The following is a 25,803-nucleotide window of genomic DNA, read 5'->3' as shown; positions in this document are numbered from 1 at the left end:
AATAACTTCAATCAGAAGACGAAGCCAGCTTTTCTCATGATGTTTCCCTTCGTACTGTTGATTAAAGCTTGATTCATTTAGAATCTGGAATCACAAAACCAGCTGTATTTCGAGATTGATTGAAGGTACAAAACTTGTTTTATCATCACAATACAGATAATTCATTGTTCTATCAGAAAAAAATATTGAAAAAAATTTTCCTTTACACTTTGAAAAGGTGTACGTTATTTTTTTTTTTTTTTTTTTTCCAAAATATATTTTTTATTAAGGCACATGTGGCGTTAGCCTGACGGGACCGGGAGTCCAATATTTTGACAATTTTTGTCTTACAACTATGTTAGTAATATGTAACCGATAACTCGCGGTTGGCTCGAGGTTAGTATTACAAGTGTTCTCATAATTGGTATGTTGCAGTCTTCGATGCTCTATACGTGTGCCCGACACGGGCTACTTCCTATTGGGATGCAGCTGACCATTAATCAGCAACGCCCCCCTAGTCTGTACCCCATATCTAGCGTGGTGCGTCTTTCTCGACTCGAGGAATCCAGGATAGAATGGTCACTAGCCGGCGCAATCATCAGCTCGTGTAGAGTTGTCATGAGCGGCACAACCTTTGGCTCTTGTTGAATGATCAGTGGACTGCACAACCTTCGGCCCGTGCATCTGTAAAGAGTGTGTGTATGTATTGCCGCGACTATGTAAAAGTTTATCGATCGGATAGGAGGGATATGAAACGGGGACACAACGAAGGAAACATCATTAACGTTATATCGAGTGACGTTATATCGAGGGTACGTTATAACGAGGGTACGTTATATCGAAGATTCCCTGTACTAACTGCTACTTGTGTAATTATTTTCTAGCTTTTAGTACATTAAACTTAAACAGTTTTTTTACTTATTTTATTTTCTAGTTTTTAGTAAAATATCTGTATCTTTATACTTTTCTACATTAAAACCATTCAAAAATATTTTTTTTAATTTTTTATTTCTTACCTAACTTTCTTTCTAATATCTTGATGATATACTGTATTCTATTAGATAAATCATTTCATTTGATACCAATATTGAGAGGATTGCAAAAAATACATAGTCGGCCATTTTGTGGCGGCGATCTTTCCGAATTTATGTTGTTCATAGTGTAGTGTATTCTCCAAATCAAGTCATTCAGCCATTTTTTAGCGGCGCCCAATTTAATTTTTCAAGATCATGGAATATGCAGTTTTATAATGACAATAGAATTAAATGTATGTTCCAAATTTCAGATCAATCATTCAACAGGAACGGGGTCAATTTTCTATTAATTTGGGACAACCAGGGCAAGCTGAATGGAACCATTAAAAAGGAATTGTTTATTTGAGAGCTGCGGTCATCTTGGATTTGGATTGTTCATGATCTACTGTATTCTACCAGTCCAGCCCTTTCATTTAATACCCATATTGATGGGGTTGTAAAAAAATATATGGCGCTATTTTGTGGTGGCGGCCATTTTGGGTTTACATTTCTCATAAATAACTGTGTCAAGCCCTTTCATTTGGGGGTCTACGTAGCCACATTAGTTGCGCGTTCGCTTAGTAAGCGATCGATCGTGAGTTCAAAACTCAGGGCCCTCATTGACCATCTTTGTGTTGTTACAGAATAGCTACGTCCACGCAACAATCATCAGCGATGGAGATCGATCCACGGTCGAAATAAGATCGATTCATCCATACAACTGCTCTGCTCTGCAAGACACATCGGGCTGCTGTTCTATAAATAACTCAACAATGATCAATCAACTGTCTCCGCTGTCCGGTCTAACTGGATAATGGAACAACAGAACGAAAACTCTTACGCCTATATGGCAACTGTGTAAATGTGTACCATATGCAATGGTATAGAAGGGAATACTCTAACGCCGAAAACATGGCAACTGTATAATGTGCTAATTATAGATATGATAAACATGTGACATGTACACGATTGAAATTCGGCTCTGTTACAGCTAAAAATGCTAATGAGCCTAAAATAAACAAAAGGGATAAAAAAAGCCCTTCCATTTGATACCCATATATTATTATACAAGTTATTCAAAATTTCTGAAAATCAAAAATAAAATACTCCTGATAATCGAGTCCAAAATTCCGGATAATCGAATCCCGGATAATCGAGTCCGACCAGTATACCTGAACTCATCCGCATTTTTGGCATATGCTCACAAAATTTGCTCCGCACTCAAACGGTTAAATATTCCGAAATAGATTTATTTCACTTCGAAGGAATTGAATAACAAGATTGAATAGTAACATACAATTTAGTTTAATCCAAAACAAAAGAATACTTACACATACTTACACACTGAGAAAAAACGTAATGAATAAAGGGTGTGTCACATCAAATTGCATCACGGAAAAAACGCTGTAGAAATTCGCCCAGTAGACCGATCCCTTTGAAAATTTTAGACAGTAAAATAAAAACTATTAAACAACTTTTGGCATTTTTTTTTATTCATACTTCGAGCCCAAGCCCGTATGCTGGCACCTTCCTCTTTACCCCGTCCATAAGGTTCTGTACAACGTCAGGTTGTAGTTTTTTTTTGAACAGAAATCCATTTTCTCTTGAAGTCCGCCTCCGATTTGACAACTTTTGGGTTCTTCCGGAGGGCCTGCTTCATAATCGCCCAATATTTCTCTATTGGGCGAAGCTCCGGCGCGTTGGGCGGGTTCATTTCCTTTGGCACGAAGGTGACCCCGTTGGCTTCGTACCACTCCAACACGTCCTTTGAATGGTGGCACGAAGCGGTCGGGCCCTCGTGCTGCTTCAATAGTGGTAGTAAGCGCTTCTGTAGGTACTCCTTAAGGTAAACCTGCCCGTTTACCGTGCCGGTAATCACGAAGGGGACGCTCCGCTTTCCGCAAGAGCAGATCGCTTGCCACACCATGTACTTTTTGGCAAACTTGGATAGTTTCTGCTTGCGAATCTCCTCCGGAACGCTGAATTTGTCCTCTGCGGAGAAGAACAAAGTACGCTTTGACGTAGGTTTCGTCGTCCATTACCAGGCAATGCGGCTTCGTCAGCATTTCGGTGTACAGCTTCCGGGCTCGCGTCTTCCCCACCATGTTTTGCCTTTCGTCGCGGTTAGGAGCTTTCTGAACCTTGTATGTACGCAGGCCCTCCCGCTGCTTGGTCCGCTGGACGAATGAACTTGACAAATTCAGCTTATTGGCGACATCCCGGACCGAACTTCTCGGATCACGTCTAAACTGCTTAACTACGCGTTTGTGATCTTTTTCACTGACGGAGCATCCATTTTTGCCGTTCTTCACCTTCCGGTCGATGGTTAGGTTCTCGAAGTATCGTTTTAGTACTCTGCTGACCGTGGATTGGACGATTCCCAGCATCTTACCGATGTCCCGATGTGACAACTCCGGATTCTCGAAATGAGTGCGCAGGATTAATTCACGACGCTCTTTTTCGTTCGACGACATTTTTCCAAATTTACGAAAAATTGACAGTGAAGCATGGCCAACGTGATCTATACACTCTTATCTGATTATAAGCGAAAGCTGAAGATATAATTCCTAAAAATTAAATTTCTACAGCGTTTTTTCCGTGATGCAATTTGATGTGACACACCCTTTAGTTCTTGAAATGAATTTAAAATCAATGACAATTTGAATTTGGTTCTCATTCTAATAAATTTCTGTGAAATTTATCTTCATCGTAACTCTGTAAAAACGCATTTTTCATTATCGAACCGTCTAGCTGACTAACAATAAAGTCCCACTAATCCGTCCTGCTCGACCTTGCCCTTTGACTGCTCTCGGGAATCCTTACAAACTTCCCCGAGCAAGTAGAACATGACCACCCCAACAGCATACCGTGTGCGCGCTCGAGGATATGCTCAGTTTCACTCGAGCGTGACGATTGGCGGCAACCTGCGAGCACACGCAGTTGAGGGTTGTTCGCTCACTTGTTCTCTCTCCCATTGGCTCTCTCATTCTCACCCCTAAACTCGGTGCGAGCGTCCGCGCGATAAAACGATGGACGATGATGATATCGTGTATTCAATGTGTCAAAGCCCCCTTCTCGACGTGAAGCACAAAAAAAAAACGCTTCTCATGTTTCGAGAGTCAACCTGAGCACGGGACGGGAGCAACAGACCGTCACTGAGCGGGTCCCGACTCAAGAATTCCCATCATTACTCACCGTTGGCAGCAGTTTGGATCGCAACATGTTTCGGGTTTTCTTCGGCTTTTCCCCCAACCGTTCCGTTCCGCAAACGCGCCGCGTGTTTTCGTGTGTCGAGAGGTGAGTGCGAGAGACATTGGTGGCGCGCTTGGACTGCTTCGAAGACACGGCTCAGTTTATTTCCAACTGTCGATTCTAGCGAAAGCGAAATCCGCTTCTGTTCGAACGAAAGTCTCCCTTCTCGAAAACGCAGTGGCGATTTTTTTGTCCCATTTTTTTTTTTGCGAATCTCAGTGTGCAGAAGCCGATCGCGAGTTCGTTCAGTGAGAGTTTCCGAGTCTCCCCCCGAGTGAGTGAAATGTGAAAAACGGGTAAGAATTTTCCTCGCAGTTTTCCCAGCTTCTCTGGGTGGTGGAAGACACGACGACAGTCTGTCAGTTAGTCTCGCGGCGAACGGAGTGCGGAGTCAAAGGTTTTTGGGTTGAGTTGTTTCGTGTGTTGTGTTTTCTGCTCCTCGCAAGAAGCCCAAAGGAAATCTAGAGCATGGTTTAGACTTTTCCGCGAGTGTATACCTACATATATGTGCACATGCAAAAGCAGGAAGCGAGCGAAATAGTGTTGAAAAGTGAGAATTGGCGTTGTTCCCCCCACATCCTGGCCACTTTGGAGTGAGGATTTTTTGTTGTTGAGTATTTGAGCATTGTGACAGTGGCGGCTGCTGACTCGACTCGGTGGTGATGAGGAAAACGACTATGGAGCTATTTGAGCGCTGATGTAATTTTCCCGTGGTTCGCGTAGAGTTATTTTCGAGACACCGAGATCCGCTGGATGTGGGGGCAGGCGACTTGACGCGAATGAAAAGAAGCAACGAAGCAAAAGAGTGATCGTGAAAAGTGTGTGTGTGTGTGTGTGTGTGTGTGGATGCTATGCTGGTGGCCGAGTTTCGTTCGATGGTAGGCATTCTCGGTGCGAAAGCGCAAAATTTCTCGTGTCTCGTGTGCTTCTGGTCCGAGAGAACATCAGCTTTTGTGTGTGATGAATTTTTGATGCTCATAAAATCAATATTGTGAGAGGCGAGCGCAATCCAGCGGATTGTTAAATTGATTCCTTCTCGAACGCTCGGACTAGACCGGAAAATTGCGTGCGACGGCCGAAATTGGATTGCACAAGCGACATGAAAGGAAATTTGCAGGGAAGACTTTTCCTCCCTCCATTGGGAGCCAGAGAAGACAGATGCAGCCGTTCCGAGATACTAAGCGGAATCTCTGGAGAGTGAAAAGTAACTTTTGCCGAGGAAATTAAGGAACGAAGAAAAAAACAAACTATTTCTTGCATCTCGCGCTCTTCTCTCATTTTCTCCGGCCAACGGACAACTTCCCTAATCCCCTTCCAGTCCAGTCCTAACCGCGCACCTAAATCCCAACTTGACCGCAACAGTAGCAGAAAATACGAATTTATGGTAGATACAAACGAAGGGAGTAGCAGCGGCTGCGGAGCCGTGGGAAAATTCGGGAACGCGAGGAGAAACAGGACTCCGCCGGGCGGCACCGTGCGGTGGGGTGGCTTTGACTGGTGGCAGTCGCGAATATGAACGCCGTTTTCAGCGGTGCGCACTTGAGTTGTGTTTGTGCGGTATTAATAATTTAATGCCTTCAATAATGAAGCAGGGCGCGAGCGATGGATGGTTTTGGGCACGACATTGATGGTAAGATGAGAGGGTGAGGGGCTTTGGCTGAATTCAATCTTTTCCTGATGGGGTGAGGAGGGGGTGGGCGTCGATTGTGATTGCTGCCGCAGCGTTCTCTCTCTTGTTTGCTTGTTGAATATGATTTGGATTCTACACGGGTGGGAAGGATGAGATCTTTCGAATTGTGATAAGAAGGCATGCTCCGGGCGGATTATCAGCAAGCTGTAAACAACCTGTGTTTGAGCTATTTCAAAGGGAGGGAAAGGAGGTGCGAGGTGTTTCGAATCTGTAGATTGTGTACATGTTTGGTTTCGTAATTTCCGCAGATTTCTGAATAAATTAATTATTAAATAACTAATGCTTTCTGATGTCGGGAACAGCATCGACTGTTGGTGGCGCCCTCCACGGTGGGAGCGGTGTCAAGCAAACATGCTTTTAGGGGCTGGAAACACGCGAATATATTTTTCAATCACCACGGCACGTCACGAGTGAATAAGTAATGGAGCCTCATACATCGAACTCGATTCGCCTCCGATCACGATCGCATTCGAATTTGTCTTGGATTCTTCCCCGGAGAATGAGTGATAAAGTGGCATATGCAAATTTGATCCAATGTTTCATTCATGTCTGGCTTCGTGATGGCAAAAATCGTTCCTCGGTGCCGCATCGGTGCGATATTCAGATGTATATGAGCGACGAGGTCACAGCCTTTCAACAAACAAACATTGAAATTGCGTAAAAGATTAGCTGATTGGGGTTCACTCAAAAATCAATGAATATGCTTTTCAATTTGTAGTTCGGGGGGAAATTGCAAATTGAATCGCTTCCCACGTGTGCGGGTTTGGATTTGACAGTGAAGAGGTAAGTATTTTCGGGGCTAGACGAGAGACGCTGATCGTTTATAGCTGCTGGTTAATCTTCATGCTGATATTTGATATTTGTTGAGCGGACTGAGATAGTGAAACTCTTGCCGATGGCATGCTGCCAAATTTGGTGGAGAAATATCGAATTTGGGGTTTGTTTATATTTTGTTTGAGAAACTTCAATTCCCAGAGGCTAAAATATCTTGTTAACTCCTGATATGATAACGACAGAAACATTCGGAAACAATCACATGGTGTAACGGTGTTGTGTGAACTACGGCCCTTCGCGCTCTTCTCTGAACTATAACTCATGCAATACTTGTGCGCAATAACGACTCGAACCAAAAACATATACAGGGTGGAGTTGATTATTTACAGTCTGGGATTTCTTTTCGCTGTATATAATCGAGTCAAAACAAATTTGTTTATTCGTTTTTTATACATATATGTTTCGTTTAATGAATCTAAAAAAAGAATTTATTTTTTTATTCATCTGCTTAAAGTCAGAAAACACGCATATGTTCGAATTTCAACAATGACAGAGTTATATAACTTTATATTTGTTTTGGACTCTATTACCTCTAACAGGCTCTACATTAGAAAGTACGCTACGGAAGACGATTCTGTTGCTTCCATTTGAAAGATGATAAAATTTCATACAGAACATAATGGTGGAACATCTAAATTAGTGCATCTAAATAATATTTTGGAAGTGGAAAACTTAAAAGTTAGTAATTTTTAATGTGTTATTGTTGATTTTATCCTAAGAATTCATATTAAACTTGACTGTTTCTATCAATTACATTAAGGTGAAGGTGGAAGCTAGCCACAAATGGCTGCCACAATGGCGCTCATTTCTTTCATCTCCCTCCCTTACCCCTCGCCAGAAAATCAATAATTTTGCGAAACAGTGTGAAGAAAATTATCGTTTTCGCACACTTCCCATCAAGTAATATCAACCAAACTCTAATCGTTTACTAACAAGATATTACATTTTCATCTGCTGTCGCAATGTATTGTGAAAAACGTCGGAAAACTCGAGCTAGTGATCTGAAAGTTAAATTTGCATTTCTCAATTTTCGGAAATGGTTTTGTTTGTATTGGTGAAAGCATCGTTATTTTGTCGACACTGATGCCAGACAACATCATCGAAACAGCTATAAAAACCACTCAATAAAATGTTATTCCTGAGTCATAGCGTTTCATGTCATGAAAATCAATAGAATAAAATTGTGTTGATATCAATACAATTATTATTTTTACGTTTAATGGGTTTATAATGTAAGTTTTAGCAACTTTAGCAACTTTAGCAATTGTTTTGCAGAGCTCGGAACACTGCTACGGCTGCCTTTGCTTTCAAAAACAGTTAACGGAAAAGTATTACATTCAATCAAAATGCCTCGGCCAACGAAGAGAAGGGTAAAGGGTCTCCAACGTGAATATGTGAAAACAATACGATCAACGAAGGAAAATATCAAGGAATTATCAACATCGAGTTACCATAAGGAAGAACTTGTTAATACCAAAAGAGCCCCAATTTGCATGTGTTATAAATTTGCTCATGTTACGCTCGCGTATAATCAGAATTTGATTTCATATGCAAATGCACCTTATATATATATATATATATATATATATATATATATATATATATATATATATATATATAACTTACGTTTTTAAATTAAAGGAGAGCGTTTTTAAAAAAGAACTACACTTGTTCACTGTAAGATTAAGACTAACTTTATTATCGCTTCCAGTTTACATGACTTATGATTTATGCCTACTCAATGAGCCGAAGGGAATTTGATACCTACATTCTCGAGTTGCGTACCGTTGCCTGTTATGCTGATTCGTGTTGTGGTGTCTACGTTGAATATGTTATTTCAGTGAAGATGGGACGTTTGGCCAAAAGTGATGATGCCGCTGTTTAGGTTGTTCGAGCTGGTGCATGGCTGGTGTTGCCGTTTGGAATTGACGGTAACTGCTCCCTCATGAAGTTCGAACCGTCCCGGTTCGATTTTAGCGGATGTTGGTTTCTCTGAATTTTCCTTCTTCTCTGGTAATGTTCTGCGGGGTTCTGGGAATGGATGCTGGCCAATTTTAAATACGTTACTAGTGCGTTTGTTGATTTTCGTTATGGCTATTACTATTCCAGAAATTATAATTATCGAAAATATTCCGATATTTGTTGAGATATGGATTGCAAATGATTCTTCTATTGAATCCATTCGTTCACGGTTGCGGATGTTTAATTCTTGTAGTTTTTCTATAGTTATATTCTCCTCGAGAGCGCCTTTTTCTATTTGTAGACCATCTAGCGATATTGCCAGTGGTGTTTGTTTGTTGTGTCTTTCTCGATTGTCAAACTTTGTGCCATTGATGATTACTGCACAGTTTGAGAAGTATATTAGAAAACTACCTGATAGTGTTCTGTTTGTCAGTTTGCAATCCGTTTGTATGAATACTTTTTGAACGTCCTTCAGCACGATATGGAAATCAGTTAGCCGCTTGACGCCTGAATTGGCATCGTGATCCACGAAGCTGCACTTTCCGGAAAATCCTCGTAGGATTTTGGAATAACATGCGTCGTTGGAAACGTCTATCAGATTGTTCTGATCGCACATGGTATTTTGTCCCACAGGTTGGCATCGCCCGTTGAGAAGATAAGTTGATTGGCTTCCTACTATTGCTGTCCTTGATGGTAGTTTTAGAGATGTTCCGTTGATTGGTAATGGTTCCAGCAGCAACTCGTTAAATATTTCCGTTTTAACAAATGGCACTGAGATAACAAAATATAATTTGCTGTTCTTAAAGACTATTTTTATACTTATAAATTCATAAGCCTGTTCTGAATTAAGCAATGTAATGTTCTGTTTTTCTAACTGATGCACTATGACTTTTAATTCCTCCGGTTCTAGGAAGTTCCTCGAAATCACATTTACGCGAGCTAATTGAATGGTTTCGAATACGGTGTCTAGGTGGTTTCGTATTTGGTCTAGGTGAAATGAAACTCTGATTACTTTGCTGAGGGCCGTGAAATTTTGGTTTACATTGTTGGGATCTAATATAGCTTGTCTATTTGAAATAATTTGTTTTACCAACTTACTTTGTTGGTCATTAATGGATTGGATTATTTTATTTATTCTATTTTGTAGTTTTTCATTGATTGTTGCTTGTAAATTGTTTTCATTAATTAACTGTCGATTTCCTGCCTTGAGATGTTCAATCTCCGTGTTAATTCTGTCTAAATCTTCTTGGTCTAGGTTTCCTGTAATTAATTTTATTGTAGACCCTAAAAAATTGAAGGCTCCTCTTCTGTGTCTCTCCTTAGGGGAAAGGATTCTGTATAAGTTTGTAATTTCATGCATTTTACTACGCAACATTCTTGTGATTTCTCTGATGTTAGGAAAGGTTTCTAATCCGGTGATTATGGTGTTGAGTTGGTTAAGTATAGGTTGGTATAGGTCGAGGTCTACTTCGTGATAAACGTGAATATGTCCGTTTTTGATGAATGTTGATTCCATTCGTATGGTCAATAGTCCGGGGTTTGTTGAAATGTCTTGAATTTGAATGATTTGTCCAAAATAAAGTTGCATTTGCAGAACAAGAAGGATCAACAGACAAAGTGCCATCTGAAAGAAAAAATATTATTAGTTATTATTTATTCTTTTTATATTATTTTTGTGTAATCTACGATTCGAGTCGTCAATAAAGCTTTTCAATCTGTCTTCGACAACTTGAACCGTTGAATATCGTTTTCTCGTTTTATTCCGAATTCCCTGCACTTTATGTAACACTTGCTGATCTGGGACCAATTTTGGTTCGTCTTCCAGATGCCGGTTGTGTTGTTTATGTGTGTTCCTTTGTGTTTTGGTCAGTGTTAATACGACTTCGTCATATAATTTATCTCTTTTTGCCAATATTTCTTCGGCGTCCAGAGGTCTTTCATCTTGGTCCTTGATACCTAAAAAGATTTCTCGGGGTTTCATGTTAGTTGCAGAATGTATGGTTTCATTATATAAAGTGCAAGAAATTCTGTATAATTCTTTGTTGGATAGTGATTCATACTTATGCCTATTACAACGATAAATCTCGGCGAGTGTACTGTGGAATCTTTCCACTATTCCGTTGGTCTCGCTATGATTTGTCGGTGTAAAATATATTTGTATGCCTAGGTCATCGAGGAGTCCTCGAACCTCAATAGATCTCATGGATGGCTCGTTATCGCATACAATAAGTTGAGGTTTCCCATGAGTGCTAAAGAACTTCAGAAGGGCTCTTCTTATATCTTGTATTGTTCTGGACTTGATACTTACTAAAACTCCGAACCTAGAGAATTTATCTACAATGGATAAGAACATATCCGGTTGAGATATGAATATGTCCACATGGATAATCTCTAGTGGCCGTTTTGGGATGGGGGTCTGTCCTAGTTTGATTTTGTAAGGTGCTCTATCATATTTGGCTTTATTGCATTGATCGCATAATCTTATGTACGTTCTGATTTTTCTTTTCATGCTAGGGAAATAGTATGTTCGAGAGATTTGCTGAAGATTTTCCTGAATATCTCTGTGGGCGAAATCGTGTTGTCCTCGTATGATTTCGTTCTGGCGTTCTTCGGTAGTGACGTCTTCTAAGGTGATTTGGGATATTCTCATTCTAAAAGTTTTATTTCGGCTAAAATAGTTTTTGTAGACTATTTGAAGAGAAGGTAGGACGGTCTCTGGACAATTGATGCAATTTAATTTTTTTGGATTTGTGTAATCACGTAGTATTCTTAGAAGGGTCGGAACTCCGAAATGTAATTTTGTTATCGTTTTTCTGAACACGCGTGGAAAAATCTCTTCGACTTCTTCACTGTCTGTCTGTCCAATTTTTAAAACTATTTGATTTGAAAATGCATTCAGTGGTTTTAGTGTCATAGGTATGAATTCCGAGTCATCCGTGTCTGCCGAATGAACGGTTGCGTCGTCGGTATCGTTTTCGTCTTCGTTATTATCTGTGTCTTCGTTGAGATTGATCTCTAGGGGAATCCGAGATAGGGAGTCGGCAACAGTGTTTTGTTTGCCTGGTCGGTATTTAATGTCATAGTCGTATTCTTCAAGATCTAATCTCCAGCGGATCAATTTACTGTTGGGGGTTTTCAAATTTAAACCGTAAGTCAAGGGCTGGTGGTCAGTGTATAGTGTGAATTTGCGGCCAAATAAATATGGTCGAAAGTATTTACAGCCCCACCAAATGGCTAGTAATTCCTTTTCGATCGTTGAGAGATTTTCTTCGGATTTGGTTAGAGTTCTCGAGGCGAACGCTACTGGTTTGTCTCGACCTATTATGCCTTGGGATAATACGGCTCCAATCGCGTGGTTAGAGGCGTCTGTGGTTAAGATGAAGTCTCGTGTAAAGTCGGGGTATTGCAGTATGTCGCTACTTGTTAATATATTTTTACATTTGTGAAAAGCTTCAATAAATTCCTTTGAATGATGGACTTCCTCACCTTTCCTCAAACAGTTTGTTAGGGGCTTTGCGATTTTCGCAAAGTCTCTAATGAACTTCCTATAATATCCTAACACGCCGAGGAACCCACGGAGTTGTTTCTCATTCTTAGGTAAAGGCCACTCTTTTATTGTTTGTATTTTATTGGGATTAGGCTTAACGCCCTCTGGAGTCACAATATGACCCAGGAAAGCAACTTCTTTTTTCAAGAATTCGCTTTTGTCCAACTGAAGTTTCATGTTAAATCTTTTAAGTCTATCGAAAATTTTACAAAGGCTTTCAATGTGTTCTTGAAGACTGGTGGAGAAAATTATAATGTCATCCATATACACAAGGCATATGGTGCCAATATAATCTCTAAGGACATTATCCATCACGCGTTGAAACGTGGATGGAGCATTCCGAAGACCAAATGGCATCCTAAGGAATTCATAGTGCCCATGCTCCACGCTGAAGGCGGTTTTTGGTATGTCCCGATCTTGAATTTCAATTTGGTGAAACCCACTAGCTAAGTCCAATGTAGAGAAATAGTGACAACGTCCCAGTTTGTCCAATATTTCATTTATATTGGGTATAGGGTACTTGTCTTCGATAGTCTTTTGGTTCAATTTTCTATAGTCTATCACTAGACGCCATTTTCGCTTCCCTGATGCGTCCTCTTTCTTGGGGACAATCCACACCGGGGAAGACCAAGGGCTGCTCGAGTGACGAATAATACCCTGATCGAGCATTTTGCTTATTTGCTGTTGCACTTCAGCTTTATGGCAATAAGGGTATCTATAGGATTTCGAGTGTACCGGTATTTCATCTTTGGTGTTAATTTCGTGTTTAATAGCACTTGTGAAGGTCAAGTTTAGTCCTTCTTGATGAAATATATCGCTGTATTTCTTTATTATTTTGAACAGATTTTGGCGTTCTTCTGAGTTTAGGTGGTCTGAGCGGATTTGTTTCAGCAGTTCTTGAGGGTTATTATTCATTGAATCAGGAGGTGAGACTTCGTCAAAATTGTTTAATTCGGAAAAAATAGGTCTGTTTGAATTAACTTTCACCGGACAATGGCTAGTATTTCTAATCATGACAGTAGCTTTATTATCGGTTGATCGATAGAGTCCTGGAAGGATATTCACGTCGTTTGTTAAGGAGTAAAGTTCTGGAATATAGAAGTCACCGTTCTGTATGTCTATTGGAAGTTTTATAGGAACCTCTTCATTTGCATTCAAGTTGATGTCGTAGGAATTAGGATATTTCCTACTCATCTGGATGGTATAGTCTGGAAATTTAAGTGTGTTAGAAGAAGTGATTATGTCGGCTTCAAGTTCAGTCAATGTTTGATAGCCAATAAGTCCGTCAAAGTAGGGATGAAATTTGAACAAAAAGAATGTGATGGGAGGTTTTCCATCGAAGGGAGAAAATTCAACGGATTCGCTAATGGAATGGGTGCCGTTGATATTTCTGACGAAAGAATGATTTAGTTTGGAAATTTTTAGATTTGCAATTTTCGCAGGATTGATGTAATTTTTGTTAGCGCCACTGTCTATCAAAAATTTCATCTCTCCTATTTTCGTGTTTAATTTTACATATGGGATAAAATTTGTTATCTCCCGTTTGAACTGTCTGAATCCGGTTGAAAATTTAAATCATCTACATTTCCTTCTGTGTTCTCAGATGTCTCATTGGTTTCGATGTTTCCTCCGAAAATGTTTGGATCATTTTCTGAATAGATGTTGTTATGGGGGTCATAGTCTGGGTAATTTCCCTCAACCTTCGCTAAGGCATAATTGTCATTTTCAGCATGTCCATAATCGGGCAAATATGTTTCTTCACAATGTTCGAAATGATAGTTGGGACTTGGGTGAAAAGGATTTAAATTCTGGCGTGGTTTAAAATGGTTATTATTGTTTCTATTCATGTAATTTACGTTCCTACTTCGGATCGAGTGATCCACCTCCATAGGGACTGGTTTGGGAAAATTATTTTGATGGTTTTGTCCAAACTGATTGCGGGGAAAATTAGGATTTGGTTGCTGGGTGAAATTATTTCTGAAAATTGGGGGTCTCTGAATTGGGTTTGGAGAGAAATTAGGTTGCCAATTGATTGGTTTGGGGTTCGGTGGAAAACGGGGTACGTTCACAGGACCATTGTATGGTGCTGAAAATTTAAAAGGATTCACTGGCCGGGTAGGTATGTTTGGAGGAATAGGAGCTCTTGGATGATTAAATGGTTTCGGTGGTAGCATTGGTTTATATGATTTTACATAATTATAGTTTTGCTCCTCCATACAAAGTCGGAGAGCGTCTTTCATTGTAGTGGGGCATTGGGCTCTAATGATTGGTCCTAGCGGCTCTCTTAAGCCAGCGAGGAAAACTTTTAGCCCTATGTCCTGGAAAAATTCTTTCTTTGCTTGTTTCACGGCTGCATTTTGTTCTGTTATGCTCAGATTATTTGTGAGCAGTGAAACGATGTGCGATACCTTGGAGTAAAATTCTTCCACGTTTCCGATTTGGTTCAATTTGAAGAGGTCTCTGGTGAGGGAGACCTCGTCACGCCTGTCGCTGTAATGTGTGATTAGGGTTTGTTTTATCTCGGCCCACGTTAGGTTGGTGCCGTATAGTTCGAGTACGTTGTCAGCGTCCCCAATTACTTTTGTGCGGATCGCTTGAATCCACACTCTATAGACGTTAGTATTCTGTGCCTCATTCAGCAGAGGGATTATATTATCAATCCCCTTTAAAAATGAGTTTAATTTTAACGGGTTTCCGTCGAAACACGGAAGATCCCGAATAATTTGGGGCGTCTGTAACGATTTTAGTATCGATTCCGTTCTTTGCTCCGGCACTTGAATCACCTGCACGGGGTTCGCTTGCCTGTTGGCAGCCAGTTGGGCGGCAAGTGATTGAGCATTTCGCTCACCTTGCGCTGCTTGGATTTGTAATTGAGCGATCTGCTCATCCTTCTCGGCCAGACGGCTGGCCAGTTGTTCCAAACTCGCTTGGAGAAGTTCGAGCTGGTTCTCTGCCATGTCTCGGCCTCGATTGAAATTCCTAAATCGCTTAATTTTGGAAATTAAAATTTCCTTGTTTAAAAAAGTATTTTACTTGGTACCGGTTATAAAAATTCACCTTTTTATTCGTTATTAAATCACTAAATATTAAATCACTACACCTAGTCTCTAGGAAATTAAAATATCTTTTTATAAAGTTTTTCACTTGGTACCGGTTATAAAAAAAATCACCTTTTTATTCGTTATTAAATCACTAAATATTAAATCACTATACCTAGTCTCTTTTTGCTTACCTTAATTTTTGCGATATTCCTTCGCTGGTTCTGATCGCTTGGTTTTGTTAGTTGTCCTTGGGGTGCCACTACAATCGATAAGCCGTCGATTCGGTCACACACGCGAACTTCTAACTAAAACCGCAATCCGCACGACTGCGCCACTTACGTTTTTAAATTAAAGGAGAGCGTTTTTAAAAAAGAACTACACTTGTTCACTGTAAGATTAAGACTAACTTTATTATCGCTTCCAGTTTACATGACTTATGATTTATGCCTACTCAATGAGCCGAAGGGAATTTGATACCTACATTCTCGAGTTGCGTACCGTTGCCTGTTATGCTGATTCGTGTTGTGGTGTCTACGTTGAATATGTTATTTCAGTGAAGATGGGACGTTTGGCCAAAAGTGATGATGCCGCTGTTTAGGTTGTTCGAGCTGGTGCATGGCTGGTGTTGCCGTTTGGAATTGACGGTAACTTATATATATATATATATATATATATATATATATATTATATTTGCAATTGTTCATCGGAACATATCGTTCATACATTTTACTTTAGTATTGAATTGTATTTTTTTCAAATGTATTCAAAGACTCGTGTCAATGAAGCGCCACACAGTCTGATAAGTGAATTGATATATTTACGTGTGCTTTGCTCTTCTCTCACAAACACTATTACCCCATTTTTACACGTGGGTTTACCTATACTATTACAATGGCTAGCTTCCACCTTCACCTTAAAGCTCTCTAGCCACTTTATAATTTGTTCTTTGACACCCAACTTTCATCTTCCTTAATTTCGCTGCAATATCGATATAAACAATTAATGGTGAAAATTGAAGCAAAATCTTCAAAACTCACGATTTTTACAATTACTGTAAATTAGGGTGCCAAAGGAAATGGTCATCTCTAATTTCAGAAAGTTACCTCATAAAAAATGTTCACCACCTCGAAAAAAAAACCCTATGCCGAATTTCAGCTCAATCGGACTTAAGGGAGAGTGGCGCAAGGCGGTCAAAGTTTGAGTTTTTTGAAAATCGAAAAATCCCTCAAGGGGGGGTTTTCGAAAAAAAAATTTTGATGCCAAATATCTTAAAATTGCATAAAACTTCGAGATCTAGTGTCATCTCGAAAAAATTTTTTTGGTAAAAAATCGGCATTCTGGGACTTTCGGAGTACGAAACGTAAAGTATGGTTTTGGGTGCCAATAAAAATAGTTATCTCAATTTTTCATTCGGAACTTGCTACGAAATGCTGATTTGCACGATAATATACCCTATGCAAAATATTAGCTCATTTGGGCTTCTTTTGCTGGTGTCATAAACGTTAAAATTAGAGTTTTTTTGAAAAACGAAAAATCACGAAAAATCGAGGTTTTTTAAAAAAAATTGATGCCAAATGTCTTAAAATTACTCGTCGAGATTAGGCGTAGGACTAAGTCCTCCAGTAAGGCTGCCAAATCAGAAAACAGCTTACGTTGTTATGAAAGAAAATTAACGAAAATTCTCCAAGATTTGTTTGACATACTATACATTTAAAGACTAGGGTTGTTGATTTTAATTGATGAAAATTAGATGGACTGCTATTTTTCCATACATTACATTGCGAATCAGTCGCTTGAATTGCGAACCCCGAGAACAAGAGAAGAAATATTGCAATTTAGGCTCCGCACGATGGCCACCTATACCGAAGACCAGAGCGTTAACCCTTTGCCATTCGATTCAATTTCCAACAGCGTGGACCAAACATGAGCACGTCGTGTCGTTCCATTACTCTGCTAAAGGTGCGTATGGGCGCACTATGATATGCAAATACAGGTACAACACAAATAGTTTGATTAATAAAAATGAACGATTCATTGCTACGTACAAATTCAATAAATTGTTAACAATTTACTTCTTTTCAAAGTTCGTTCAAAATTAAAGAAAAATTAACAGAAGATTAATAATTTCCAGTTCGTTTGAAGCATTCCCGCGAACATCAGGCGCCTGAAGCTATGTAATCATTCCACATCGATACATCACGAGTGTGATTCGACGTTGTAGGTTAAAAGGTTCGAGCAGAACATTTCCATTTGCAATTAAAAAATCTTGCTCCTGCAAGCAAGCTGATAACATTAGATCTGATCGTGTTATAAATGATATCGTGGTGCGATTTTATTCGCAACTTGAAAACCAATGTGGAATTCGATGTAATGGCACGAAACGTTGTTTTCCATACCGTACGAGGAGAGTGCTTGTGTATTTCTGCATCATACTCATACACGCATAAAGCGTCGTCAAATGTAGACTCAAATGGTTATCGTTTTGTTTATTAGATATGTGGAATAATGGTGTTGATGAAACAAACATAAAACCGCCTGTGACCGTGTGTATGTCAACAGGAAAAGACCACCGCGACAACATTCTTGTAAGCGACAGAGTGAATCATAAACCAATCATCTTCAGTTGATTTCATAAGTCACCAGATCTTTTCAGAATCTCTAAAACTTTATACTACTGAAGAGTTATTTCGAAAATTTCGATGCATTTCTAAAAAAAAAACAGTTAATAAACAAGCGGATCGAATAATACAATATCGTAGTCCTACGTCAGAAATGCGGTCTTGCGTTAGACACAATCGCATACACACAGAGAAATTCTAAAATATACTTACCTTGATTGTTAATGTTGGTACTGTTTTGACGTAGGACTACGTCTTACATTAAGGGTACCAAATCAGAAAACAGGTCACGTTTTTATGAAATAAATTTAATGTTAATAACCATTTTTGCTGCGAACGGATTTTAACGATTTGCATACCAATCGAATCGGAACTTTTCTAAGATTTGTTTGATATGTTATATATTACAATCCCATAGTCTGTATATGGTTTAAATTGTTAAAAATTGGAAGCATTCCCATTTCCCCATACATTTCTTCTGTCCATTTGAGTGCTTTCCCGAACAGAGATGTCAATAACGAGCAACTTAGGCAGCCACCAGAATAGGAACAGTCGGAGACGAATGAGTCGTTGGATGTAATCAGTAAATAAAAGAAAAGAAGAAGAAGAAGAAGAATAGAAACAACGAAGGGGGATAGTGAAAAGAGAATATTTGCGAAGCAAGTGAGCTGTCGCTAGCGTATAAGTATTGCATCAATGGTCGCTTATTCTGCTCGTTTCGTGTTTCAAGTTTTACCCTCGAGCTGTGAACGCTAGCTGTACATGTGAATAGCACACCTTTAAGTTGCCATTCGTATTTGTTCTCGTGCGCAACGACATGTTCTGATGCAATACGGTTCTGTTGACGGTTTTGACCGAGAATCGAGAATCGATTTTTCATAAACGGTTATTTTCGCGTTTCATGTTTCATTTTTGATGCTGCAACTGTGTGCATCTGTTAGACGCGTGTTTGATGCTTGTTGAATGGCGATGAACGGAAGACGCCTCTCGTTAAATACCCAGTGCAATGCGTGCTATGGCAAGAAAGAATCGTTGCTTTTAGAAATTATTCTACAAAACCACGCAAGCCAGTAAACCTTTCAGGGTCCCCGGAACTTTTTACTAAAGAGTTATTTATGAACCTTCGTCGTATTCGCAAATAATATCCAAAATGATAAACCAAAAAATTAAAAAAAAAAGATTACGTAGTCCTACGTCCTAAGCGGTCGTGTCTCGGATACAACCCCTCGATTTTTTTGTTTTATCTGTATTATAGTGACTTTCAACTCATTTGGCTGGTTCGTCACTTTTTACTTCCATTTTTGGAAGAAAATGTCGGGAGTGAGAATTCAACTCGTGACCTTTAGCGTGAGAGGCATGGATGTTACCACTACGCCAGATCGCCTCCAATGTTGGTACTTGCCCACATTGTGTGATGAGCGTTGGCATCACATCCAATGATAGAGTCCTTGGTAATTTCCCTGCAATAGTTAACAAACGCCGCTACCTTTCGTGGGGGAACCTCAGGAACGTCGCCAGGAAAGTAAGCCGACGCAATTACTATGTCGGATCCTTCTTTGGCGGTTGGTACTTCCACTCTGATCGCGACGATGTCTCTTTGAATGGACTCTGTAATAGGAAAGCATTTAATGTTTGCTTTTACTAAGACAGCAGCTCTTGGGGAGTCATGCTTGTCATCGTAGAACAACTTACATGAACCTGTTTGAATACCTAGTATTCGTTCTTTGTGAACCCAAGGCTCTTGGATAAGAGCTAGATCCATAGTGTCGTTTGTAAACCTCCTGGATAACACGCTCGACGCTGCTTCTACGTGATGGAGGTTTATTTGCAAAAATTTAGTGTTCTGCATTGGGTTGGGTTGACCGACCCGGAGAATCGGCACCCCATCTGCTTTATTGAAATTATGGTCAGGTTTTTTGTTTGTTCCAGTGTCTATGTTCGTTTTGGATCTGGCGTGATGAAGGGTTTGAAGAAACTCACCCTTTTCACTTGAGGTAGTTGAAGTCCTTACCCTTTTTGCGATAGCCGTTGAGGTTTGTACCGCTTGGGCCAGGAACATCCAGATTATCAAGTTTCTTGTTTTTCAGAGAAACTTCACGAGGAAGCTTCGGATTACCAGAAACGCTGCTGACGGCTTTTTGAACATTTTGTGGCTCGACAAGTTTGGAGCCACTGGGCTCTGGAGACTTCAGATTACCTGGGTTTTTGGAGTTATGAGGTTTCTCGTTTCTTGGCAACCAGATCTCTATTGAGCACACTGGAGTTTTTTTGAGTTGTGGTTTGGCGCTGCTTTGGATTTCATTTCCTCAGCTTAGTTTCGCCAAATCGGATGTTTATTTTGAAGTTGTTGCTAACAAGTTGACGCCACGAAGCTTCGTCGACTGTTAGCGTCCAATCCGCGTGGAATTCATTGGGATTGGATCTCTTTAGTATACGCCATTTATCGGTGCAGAGATTCTCGTTTTGGCTCTCAATGAGGCTTTTGAGTCTCTCGTCGCTGTATGTTGCACTTTGTGGGAAAAAGGCATGAAGAATCTCTGGACGCGGAATATTTTTTGCGTCTAGAGCAACCAGTTTTATGTTATCTTCTAGGGTTATCATGGGAACCACTTTCTTCAACTATTCCGAAGTTTGATGGTCTTTACAAGAAAGGATTAGATAGCCCGACTTATATTAGCAGTTGAAAAACTTAGGTTTCACCGGTTCATTTCTTTGTTGCTCTACTGCAGTGAGAAGAGCATTCTGAATGGAATCTAGCTGAGCTGTAGTCGGTTCAGTGTTGGGATAATTCACCGGGAGAATTCCAACTTTGATCTGCTCCAAGGCTTCTTTGAAGGAGATTGCAGATTTGATAGTGGTTTTTGTGGTGTTGTTTTGGAAAGTGTTATGTGCATCTTTTTTCTGCTCATTCAGCCCGCTCTTTTACGGGGGCAGAGATTTTGCTTCGATTTTTTAGGAATCGGTTTTTCGTCGTTACTCGGGGGCGTTTTGTTGGCCCAGAGATATGCCGACTCAGTGCTTGCAGCCGAGCTTCCTTTGCAGAGATCCCAGCTGCGACTAAGTTCTTCAGCTTCTTTCTCTGACCCTTGGTGAGGTTCTTTTTCCACGGAGAGTGGACCTCGGCTGAATCTACAACATTAGAATCAGTTTTTATAGTGACGCTACATTCGACACTATCATCCTCTAGCGACTCACAGCGAGTCGGAGTGTTGAGGATGGAAGAGAAGCAGGACTGAACATCCACAGGTGCATCGCTCAGTAGTTCATCCTCTTCTACACTCATAGAGTCGATCTCTATGAAGGTTTTTTCAAAGAGAGGCTGCCGGAACTCGAAGTTTTTTTTATTGTTATCCTTTGGATTATTCATAGAAGTCCCACGAGTCTCGCGGTAAAGAAGGTCCGCTGCATCAGTAACCGGCTTAACGCAGCAAGGGTAGACGATACTGTGGAGGGTGCCATGGTGCTCCAGAGGCTCCGTTAACGGCAGGGTTGAGACCCCCTTCTACCATTCATCCCTCGGCACGGGTCGCGTCACACCTTGGCTTAGTGGTTTATCCATTACTTTCTTTCCATAATAACCATGGATAACAGCTATTACAACCATCCTCCTTTTTTGGGGTTTTGGTCCCACTGCTCTGGTTCTCAATAATTTCTGGTTCTTTTTCGGACATGCTATTATATTTATAAATAAATAAAAAAATTTGTTGACGTGGGACTACGTCTAACCGGAATATATGGGGGGTAAAATGAAAACATAAACACTGAACATGCAGGAAAAAATGCAAGATTTCGAATGCTTATAGCTCGAACATTTTCTACTGGATTGGAAAGATGTTTGCATAAATTGATAGGGAATATTTCTACGCATCTATCGCAATTAATAAAATGTTATTTTTCATTAGATAAATAATTGAATAACTTTAAAATGTTAAGCGTTATCTAAACGCCCTAACTACCTCGTTTTGATTGGCCCGATTGGTACGGTTTCCCCAACACAGACTTCGAAACCAAGCAGCCTTGGGGAAATCGGAATTGCAAATACATGAGAGTAGGGGGAGCTTTTGTTTCCACCGAAATGTGTTTCCCTAACACAGAATTCAAATCCAAGGAGCGTGGGGAAGTTGGCATTGCAAATTCAGGCAAGTCGGGGTCATTTTTGTTCCGACTGAAATGTATTTCCCTAACACAGACTTCAAATCCATGGAGCGAGAGGAAATTGGCTTTGCAAATACATGCAAGTCGGGGGCATTTTTGTTCCGACTAAAATATGTTTCCTCAACACAGGCTTCAGAACCAAGGTGTCTAGGGAAATTGGGATTGCAAATTCATGCAGATCGGGAGTATTTTTGTTCCGACTGAAATCTGTTTACCAATAAGGACTTCTAAACCAAGGTGTCTGGGGAAATCGGCATTGCAAATACATGCAAACTGCGAGTACATTTGTACTTGCTTGCCTTTGTGCAGACTAGAGCGCGTTTCCCTAACATGGTCTTCTAAACTTAGGTACCTGGTAAAATCGTGCAGACACTAGAGACATGGCATTCGTTCAAACTTTTTACTCACAACGCAAATATATTGAATTCGGAAATTGTTTAACTTAACCAAAAATTTGATCAATACATACGAATGATTATTAACCTAAGATAGTCCCACGTCAACCTTGCGATTATATCATAGATATAACCCACCCATTTTTTTCATTAAAATAATATATTTTTTATTTCATTCAAATTATATATTTTTTTTATAACGAATATTTTAGATGGTGCAGATTTTTGGAAGAAAAAGTGTAGATGAGAAACATTTTCAACCCCTCTGGTACAGAATTAAAGGTGGCAACACTGATTGCAAGGTCAACAAAGTTGGGATGACGTGCAAGAATGATGCGAATCCAGATTTTATGAACTCGACATATCCCTACCGTCGCCTAAGTATCCAATTGGAAATGAGTTTTGGCTTCTTCCAGCAGTTTTCCCGTCAACATGACTTAATAGTCATTCGATGGTTTAGTTGCTATTTCACTGTACAACTTGACTATCTCATTTCATTCTTCTCCGTCAAATGGACTCCAATTCATATTGAATTGACTCCCCCCAAAATGAATTCCTTTCTCTCTCTCTCTCTCTCTCTCTCTCTCTCATGTATCACGTATGCATGTATCGATGTTTGAGTTCTACGTGATTTGACATATACTACAGGTGAGCTAGATTTTATTGTATCAGTCGCTCGTTCCATTTGAACAGTACAAACTTGCTACACAAAGCTGCTTGTTCGTCAGTCGTTGAAGTTTCAATCCGAAACTCAATTACAAACAGCATTCGAGAGGTTTGATTCATCCAGCATTTTAGTTCATTTGGTCGTCTTTTTTGTTTACCTTCTTCTGTATTTTTGTTGACTTTATCGATATGCGAAATATATTTTTTTAATCAACGCTGACCACAAGTTGAAACTGCTGGCGGCAACAAGTTGACACAGCGCTCCTTTGCTAACACAACATAATCGTGCAATTATCCTCCAAATGGCCTATTGAAAGTGATGAACCATCACTGTCGTACCTGGGTCATACTGTTTCTGTCGATACTCTGAAAATGTCATTGTAAGATGTGTTCCATCTGTCGAAAGTTGTGACCCTATAACAGCAGTAAAAATATATTTATTGAATGATCCGAGTGAAGCACGAAAATAATTAGATTCAAATACAATATGAAACGTAATTCTGTCGAACACAGGTGTTAATTTGGAGCGAAAAACAAAAAAAAAAATCTAGAATAATACTGCCATATATAAACAATAAAAAGCGGAGGGCTTATGGTTGCTTTTTATTTCTATACTCATTCTTTTCATCAGTTTTGAATTTGAATTTAAATTGCTTTTCTTTCAAATCTGCTTTCAAATATTCCTCTGACCAAAGTGACATAAATTTGTTTTTGACGTGGGACTACGTCTAACCGGAGTATATGGGGGGTAAAACGAAAACCTAAACACAGAACATGCAGGAAAAAATGAAAGATTGCAAATGCTTATAACTCGAGCATTTCTTACTGGATCGGAAAGATGTTTGCATCAATTGATACGGAATATTTCTACGCTTCTATCGCAATTAATAAAATGTTATTTTTCATTAGATAAACAATAGAAAAACTGTGAAATGTTAAGTTTTGATTGGCCCGATTTATGGTTTCCCGAACACGGACTTCAAAATCAATGTGCCTGGGGGTATTCACTTTGCAAATACGTGAAAGTCGGGGGTATTTTTGTTCCTTCTAAAATGTGTTCCCCTAACACAGACTTCAAATCCATGGAGCGTGCGGCAATTGGCATCGCAAATACATGCAAGTCAGAGTCATTTTTGTTCCGACTGAAATGTGTTTCCCTAACACAGACTTCGAATCCATGGAGCGTGGGGAAGTTGGTATTGCAAATACATGCAAGTCGGGAGCATTTTTGTTCCGGCTGAAATGTGTTTCCCCAACACAAACTTCAGAACCAAGGTATCTGGGGAAATTGGCATTGCAAATTCATGCAGGTCGGGTATATTTTTCTTCCGACTGAAATGTGTTTCTCTAACACAGACTTCTAATCCAAGGAGCATGGGGAAATACCATCGCAAATACATGCGATTCGGGGGCATTTTTATTCCGGCTGAGATGTGTTTACCTATTACAGAATTCTAAACGTGTCTGGATTGCAAATACATACAAATCGGGGGCATTTTTGTTCCGACTGAAATGTGTTCGTCTAACACAGACTTCAAAACCAAGATGTCATCATACCAAATGTAAAAAGACTGTCATTAAATTTACTTGTAACGAAGAACATAATATATCCAAATGCATGAACTGATCTCACATGACAATACAAACAAATAATTGCAAAGCTAAGGTAGTCCCACGAAAACTTTGCGGTTATATCATAGATATAACCCACCCATTTTTTTTATGAAGCCACATTTTGACTCATGATAAAACGGTTTCAATGCCACGTCTCCCTGTGATTTTTATTTCGATCATGTCAACTCTGAAGGCCATACGTAAAATCGGATACTTGAAATGTTTCGAGAACTGTACCAAGAAATGTTTTATAAAAAAAACAATAATAAATTTAATTGCTTCTGAATGATGTCTAAAAACTATTTGATTAATGCATTATGCACGAATAAGCAGCAAGAACAAATTTTCTAATATGTTAACATGCTAACATCATTGTACACTGGAAAATTATATCTCGGGACATGTCTCCTTTGCCAAGCATGGATGCTCTATTTATACGGCTTATACGGAGACCGGAAATTCGTAATCGGAATCCGAATCACAACTTAAATATTCTCTAGACGTTTGTTTAAGTATTGTGTATCATATTTGATTTTTTGACGTAGCACTACGTCTTTCAGGAAGGGTGCCAAATCAGAAAACAGGTCACGTTTTTATGAAATAAAGTTAACGTTAATAACTATTTTCACTGTGAACGAATTCTCATTATTTGCATACCAATAGAATCGGAAATTCTCTAAGATCTGATATGCTATACATTACGATTCGCCAATCTCTAAACGGTTTAAATTCATGAAAACTGGAAGAACTTCCTTTTTTTCCCCTACATTTGTTTTGCCGATTTGTGTGCTAACCCTGCCCGTATTATGCTTATAACTCGAAAATTTCTTAACAGATCGGAAAGATGTTTGCAGCAATTGATAGGAAATATTTCTACGTGATAGCACAATTAATAAAATGTTATTTTTCATGAGATGAACAATTGAATAACTGTAAAATGTCAAGCGTTATCTAAACGCCCTAACTACTAACTACCAATTTTGATTGGCCCGATTCACGGTTTCCCCAACACAGACTTCAAAATCGATGTACCTGTG

At 39.6% G+C, this 25,803-nt stretch overlaps 1 protein-coding gene across 9 annotated transcripts in view; it reads left to right on the top strand.

Moving 5' to 3' along the window:
* The first annotated feature begins 4,328 nt into the window (after positions 1-4,328).
* LOC129764458 (hemicentin-1) overlaps positions 4,329-25,803 on the top strand; it is a 304,717-nt gene continuing 283,242 nt past the window's right edge. Inside the window, exon 1 of one of the 9 annotated variants that reach the window (XM_055763545.1) lies at positions 4,329-4,518. The gene's annotated coding sequence lies outside the window, so the exon portion shown is untranslated. The other 8 variants (XM_055763542.1, XM_055763543.1, XM_055763549.1 and 5 more) reach the window with 8 other exon arrangements.

Source organism: Toxorhynchites rutilus, chromosome 2 (genome assembly GCF_029784135.1).
Source record: "Toxorhynchites rutilus septentrionalis strain SRP chromosome 2, ASM2978413v1, whole genome shotgun sequence".
NCBI lineage: Eukaryota > Metazoa > Arthropoda > Insecta > Diptera > Culicidae > Toxorhynchites > Toxorhynchites rutilus.
This window is presented reverse-complemented; position numbering and strand designations above follow the sequence as displayed.